The sequence below is a fragment of the Cimex lectularius genome, unplaced genomic scaffold (genome assembly GCF_000648675.2).
Source record: "Cimex lectularius strain Harlan isolate CLEC.00 unplaced genomic scaffold, Clec_2.1 scaffold24, whole genome shotgun sequence".
Taxonomy (NCBI): Eukaryota; Metazoa; Arthropoda; class Insecta; order Hemiptera; family Cimicidae; genus Cimex; species Cimex lectularius.
This window is the reverse complement of record NW_019392666.1, coordinates 1,635,743-1,642,183: the sequence shown is the minus strand read 5'-3', so window position 1 is coordinate 1,642,183 and position 6,441 is coordinate 1,635,743.

Here is a 6,441-nt window from a genome sequence, read left to right as displayed (position 1 = left end):
AGGAGTCTCTACTTTTTTAGGTGGTTCTGGCAATTTAGGAGTCTCTACTTTTTTAGGTGGTTCTGGCAATTTCGGAGGCTCTACTTTTTTCGGCGGCTCTGGTAGTTTCGGTGTCTCTACTTGTTTTGGCGGCTCAGGCTGCTTTGGAGTCTCTACGCCTTTAGGAGGTTCGGGTAGTTTCGGGGTTTCCACCTTTTTTGGTGGTTCTTCATTTCTTTTCGTATTAGGCACTGGAGTTGGCTCTTCTGCTGGCTCTGGTTTCTTTGCGACATTTTCATTTTCTTTTGAATTATCTGGCCTTCAAACAAAATAAAAATAAACAAATAAGAGAAATCAAAAGAAAAAAAATCAAATACAAATTAAAATAAAATACACAAATAAAACAAAATGTTATGAAAAAAATATAAAACAAAGTAGGGTAAAATCATCAATTATTGACGCTTTAAAGAAATTTTTCAAGTCCCATAACTTTTTATTAATTAACTTATCCTCATCATAGTTTGTCATATTTGTCCACGTCTAATTGAGAGATTTCGCTTTTAATTTTTGCCAAAATAGTAAAAATTTGTTTTTTAGACCAGAATATCGATGACAAGTTTTTTCCCCAATTGTTGACATACAAAAACTAATTATCGACAGGGAAACGAACCAGTTATTGACACCATATTCAACCATGAAACGAGTTTATTTTGAACAAATTAATTAATTTATATTTTTATTTATTGGTTCACAATTATGACACATTAGGTTCTGGACACTTTTAATTGATTAAAGTTATAACCCGTAGCTAAATATCACAAAATAGTCTGAGAAAGGAAATTACCTAGACAATTTTTAGAATGGTAGATATACTGTGGTACTTTATATTTTATTCAATATTTAAAGAATTACAAAATAAAATTCTGGTTTTTCCTTATTCCTAAACACTAGAGGCTTTGGCAATTTGGTATCTACATTCTGCTCTTTGACTAGTATTTCATCATCATCAATTTAGAAAACATTCTTAATTCTTTCAATTAAATAAGGTTTTTAGTTGAGATGAAAAAAAGTTAATGGCACGAGAGGGATTCGAACCCACGACCGTCGGCTAGATACGCCGCTGCTCTACCACCTGAGCTATCGTGACCTCGAGCCACTCGGACATCCACAGACATTGTAGTAAGCATATAAACCAAAGTCGTATAATATAAATTTAAAAAATTCAAAATAGGACTTTTTGAAAATCACACTATTGACAGCCCAAACAGCTGTTGTTTTAATCCAAAGAGACCTTTAGTAGGCCAAATTTTGAGTCTCCTTCTTAGAGAAATCCGCCAGGAACCGGCGACTGACTAAGTGACGAGAAATTTGCGTTCCCCCCATGGTGTAACTAACGTAAGACGCGATATTGGCGAGAATCAGTGGCTGATTAGTAGAATTTTGAAATTGCGCCAAGTTTGAAATCCTAGGAGATCCCAAACGTTTATTTCATCCAATTTAAATTACAAGTGTCAATAATAGGTGCCTATACCCTAAATATTTTCAAAAATATTAAGTCACGAGAAAAAATTGAATTTCAAGATAAAATGCTAAACGAAGAGCATGGTCTAAGAAGAAATGGTTGAATATAAATATAGATTAATTATGACGATTAAAAAGCTCAGGGGCTATTTTATAATTTACATTTTGAAAAATCCGTTTTTTCCAGTAATTATAATTTTTTAGATATGGCCAAACTTATATCCAAATAAGTATCTCTCGTTATACTATTAAATTATAAACTAATGTTATCCTTATATTTTTGAAGAAGCAACTATGCCACTTTTTAGGCTGTTATATTTCACTGTATCCTCCTGCACAAAACTCCCTAGATCTTTCAACTCTGAAGAAAATTGTGGGACGTGGAAATCTGCTTACTTTTGCGAAAACATCACGATCATCGATTGCTTTTCTCATCTGTTAAAACTAATTTATTATTAATTGTTAAAACAAAACATGACATCGTACAGACGGGTCCCATTTTTCTCTCGAAGTTCATAAATTCTGAAATAAGCCTGATCATTATATTTCTACGCAAACAGACATTTTATAAGAATTAATAAGCTTGACTATTCTAAGTTTAAGTTTTTTATTACCATATATGAAACAAGAAAGCTGAATGTCATCCTCTCTTGAATTAAAAATTGGTTGAATGCACCCTCATGTATTTGTATTATTGATTTATTTTGATTTACTAATAAATGTTCAATTAAACTTAATTACTGCTATATATAAATGTAATTAATTATTAAAATAAAGTTTATAAAGGAATTTTGGAAGCATATGAATATTTTTTTGCCAATTCTATTTTTGAGCAGTGCTTAATTGACTGTAAGCCATTAAAAATAATTCCACATTTCATTAGGATTTTTTTCTTTCAAATATTTTTGTTTAATACAAACTTGTCGATGTGTCTAAACATAAATGTAAAACTTAAAAATGACAATTGTTCTTAACCATGCTGTTAGGTATCAGAAATTGGTAAAAGCAAACGGGTGAAAATGAATCTTTCAAAGATGTTTTTCCTTAAGAATGTCGAGTGGAGATTTTGTAACATCTAATTGTATTTGGCTAGGCCGAGGCTTCTATTCTTGTGGCCAAAGGATCGAGCAGTGCTTTGCCTGGGTGGTTGGCACCAGATAGTCATCTCCAAATAGTTTCGGAACGTCTGGCTATCATTGCCAAGGTCCAAACTCACTTTTTCCCTGTTTATACTGATAGCTGGCGGCATCTCATACGAATAAATAAACAAATCTGTCAAGGATTTATGAATTACATCACAACAAAATAATTTTCTTCATTCTGTCAATGCAGAGATATACTAGGATTGATTCATTTTTCAAAAGATGATATTTTTCAGTCTAATAAAGAAAAAGAGTTAACTTTTTCTAAGCCTTTTAATGGTGTATAATATATACAGTGATATACCTTCTTTGCAAAAACCTGTTTTTGGTCTGCTAATGCCTTATACTAAAAAAGTCCATTTTTTATTAACTCTTGGCAGTATATCGTAGTTTGGATGTTTATCGATCGTTTCATCCAATCTCAACGAAGAAGAAACATTTTTCCATCACAGTTCTGATTAATGTCACACCAGTGAACCAAGAAAAAGTTACGTTTAACGGCTCCCTAATGGTTCGGAAAATTGTTATCTCCCCTCACAGAGTTATTGGTATGACTTTCCAAACTTTGATCTCCTCTGGCCAAGTAAACATGATTATGAAATATAAATATAAATATTTATAAAAAAATCAATATTCAAATAAATATATCAGACAAATGATCAGAAAATTGCACACTAGGAACTTCGTTAATGGCGGGAAAGCATCAAATACTATCATGAATTATTCAGCCTCCTGCTTTTGGAATAAGTTTTATTGGGTTGTCCGGAAAATAATGCAGGATTTTGGTATTAAACAAAAAAAAAGAAACTAGTTACTTTAAAGCAATGTTCTTTAATCAAANGACATTCATACAAATGAGTAATCCTGTAAACGTAAACAGAATATTTTATATAGATTTTTTTTAATGAAAACTTAAAATCCTGCATTATTTTCCGGACAACCCAATATTTAGCAGGCTAAATATACATAGGCTGCTTTAACAAATACGCAAAGTAAGCCCCAATTACTACACAGTATTTGAAAAATCGATCCTGTATCAAGTTCATGAATTTCAAGGACTTTAAATAAGTTATTTATATTTAATACTTAACTATAATTAACACTGTCTTGCAAACAATTATCCAAGCTTATACAAAGTCCACTGGCCAAATAAAGTCTCATTTCAATTAATTTTGTTTAAAAAAAAGCATAAAGAATTTATCGCATAAAAAAATTTACAGCCACTGGATCGGAGAAATTATTAAAACGGAATAGAAAGAATCTTAAAACTGAAGGAAAGCATAGCGGTTTGAAATAATTTAACTGTGGAGATGCATGGAAAGAAATGGCATAGGGCTGGTTGGAAAAAAGAGAGTAGTAGACTTGCCTTGGATGTCAGAAATTTGAGAATATTTTTAAATCCATGCCTTTTGTGATTTTACAAAATATTTTCATGTTTTGTGGAATATTGGTTTATAGGAGATATATTGTTCGATGGATAGATCGCGATTTCGGGTTTTCTAGTTATTTCAAGGGGGCAGTGTGAAAAATTCCATGCTTAGAGTTGTTTTGGAACTAGAAAGGAGTTATTCATTATAAGTTTTTTCTCTGATGGATGTCCTATAGACTACATTCTGCTTTAATTAATTGGAATGAATTCACAAGAAATTTTCACGCTGTTTGGTTTCTGTTCCAGCAAAATAAAGCTGGACCTCACACAACCTGTCGCCCCACTTACCAATAAGTGTCCAGGCTTCAGCCTGACATATCATAGCCCATTTTAATCACGGGAAGATAAGGTCATTTTTGGTGCCAACATATTTTTTAAAAAATACCAGCACCTTGGGGATTGATATTACCTCTGCTGTTGCGAACCCCCGTAAAAAATATTAAAAAATAGATAAATTGATGCACACAGGTTGCAAGCATAAGCGATTAATGTATCGATTATGGCAGTGGACAGGCATATTAATTATATTTTATATTAAATAAATAAATGAAAATTTTTTGTTGAAAGATTTCCTTTTTTATATACACATAGTATGATTCTCATTCGTACACGGTAAGGCTGATTAATAAGTCCGTACTACGTTTCTTTGTCCAAAAACGGCAAATATAATCGCTTTCTATGCGGGCCAAAACTTTGTTGAAGTTTGGTCCGATCATTTTGGTCTGGATATCTTCGCTGATTTGGACTATCAAACTTTTCGTTTTCTCCGTCTATTCCTGTTTAGTCGGTTGATCTTTTAGCATTAATTCTTAATATATTACAATACAGAAAATTATCGGAAAACTACCGCTTCACACTCCGCAGACCCCATGGAGAAATCTGACAAAATATGTGTAACATTTACACAGAAAACACACACTTTGAGTGGGTTCAAATACTTTGATTAAACCTAAAAATTTTCTATCGTGTACGTCATCGTATAAATTCATATTCGCATCTTACATGTATTTGTATAATTTAAACAATGTTTATAAATCTCAGGCCTGAAGATGATCTCAATAAAGGTCGAAACGTTGGCACGCAAAAGAGAATGTTTTTCTAAACCTACGTCACACCAGACCGCATCTCACGATCTCTAAATAATCATTGCAAAATTTTAATATTGCGAATAGAAATTTGATATTTTTCCGTAAAACTAATTTTATTCTCACAACAGAATGTTGAAATTATGCCGTGAGAGCGGGAATATACACTAATTTCCATCCGATTATCATAGCTAAACATTTCAGTGCGAAATATGATTTTGTTTATTTTCACCATGAGACGTTTGGATGTAGAGAGGGTAGTTAATTGCAGAAACTCTAAATTCTCTTATTTACACGGTTATATGGCTGATGTCCAATCTTGCCAAAACCAATGTATCCATATTTTTACGGAGAACTAATAAAACAAACTGATGAGCGGGAAAAGCTTTTTGGCCGTTTCATCTGGATCTCTTTATCAGCGGACTATGTAATTTTTTGAAGATGAAGAAAATATAGGTGTAAGAAAACGTTTTGCGGATTTTAAATGACTATATTTCAGATTTGCATTCCATACTCATCAACTTAATTTACCCATTAAACTTTAATCTAGTACTTTTACTTTACCTTGTTTGTTTATACATAAAATTATTTTTCCCGTTTCACCTCAAAGACATCGTCGGTCAGTTTCAATTTATTCAAACTGTTGGCAAGGTGGCACAATACAAAGTCTATTTTTGCTGCTTAATGCCGTTTTATTTTTATAAAGGAAGCTAGTCGAACACGACGATCAACTTAAGAAGCTTTAAGAAAAATAATCCACGTTGTGACACTCAGCCGAAGGAAGAATTCGAATCCTTAATTCTTTTGACCGTTGTAATACCAGACTGATTAAATATGAAGTTCGTGAAGTTCTTTTCCGTTTCTATGACAATCTTATGTCTTAATCAGGGTCTCTTTTTCTTAACTTTTAAATAGGGGCCGAATCGGTCCATTTCATAAAAAAACATCTTAACTTAAATAAAGTGACACATATTTAAAAAATTATTTTGATTCAATGAAAGAAGGAAAAGTTATAAATATAATGAACAATTTATTTTATTGTTCAAGAAACGTTTTTATAGGAAATATAGGCGAAATGAACTGAAACGTCCCAACTGATAGATTATAAACATCGTTTAAATCTAAATAATCAATTTGGAACGTTTAGTTCTCTGAAACATTAACTGCGATACCCTGTATGGCAAATTTTCTATTGGTCAACAAATCAGGCCAGCATAATTACATAGACAACGTTCTATCCCGAGAAACGTATAAATGCTCCATTGTTTTCCTCCTTCTGGTGATA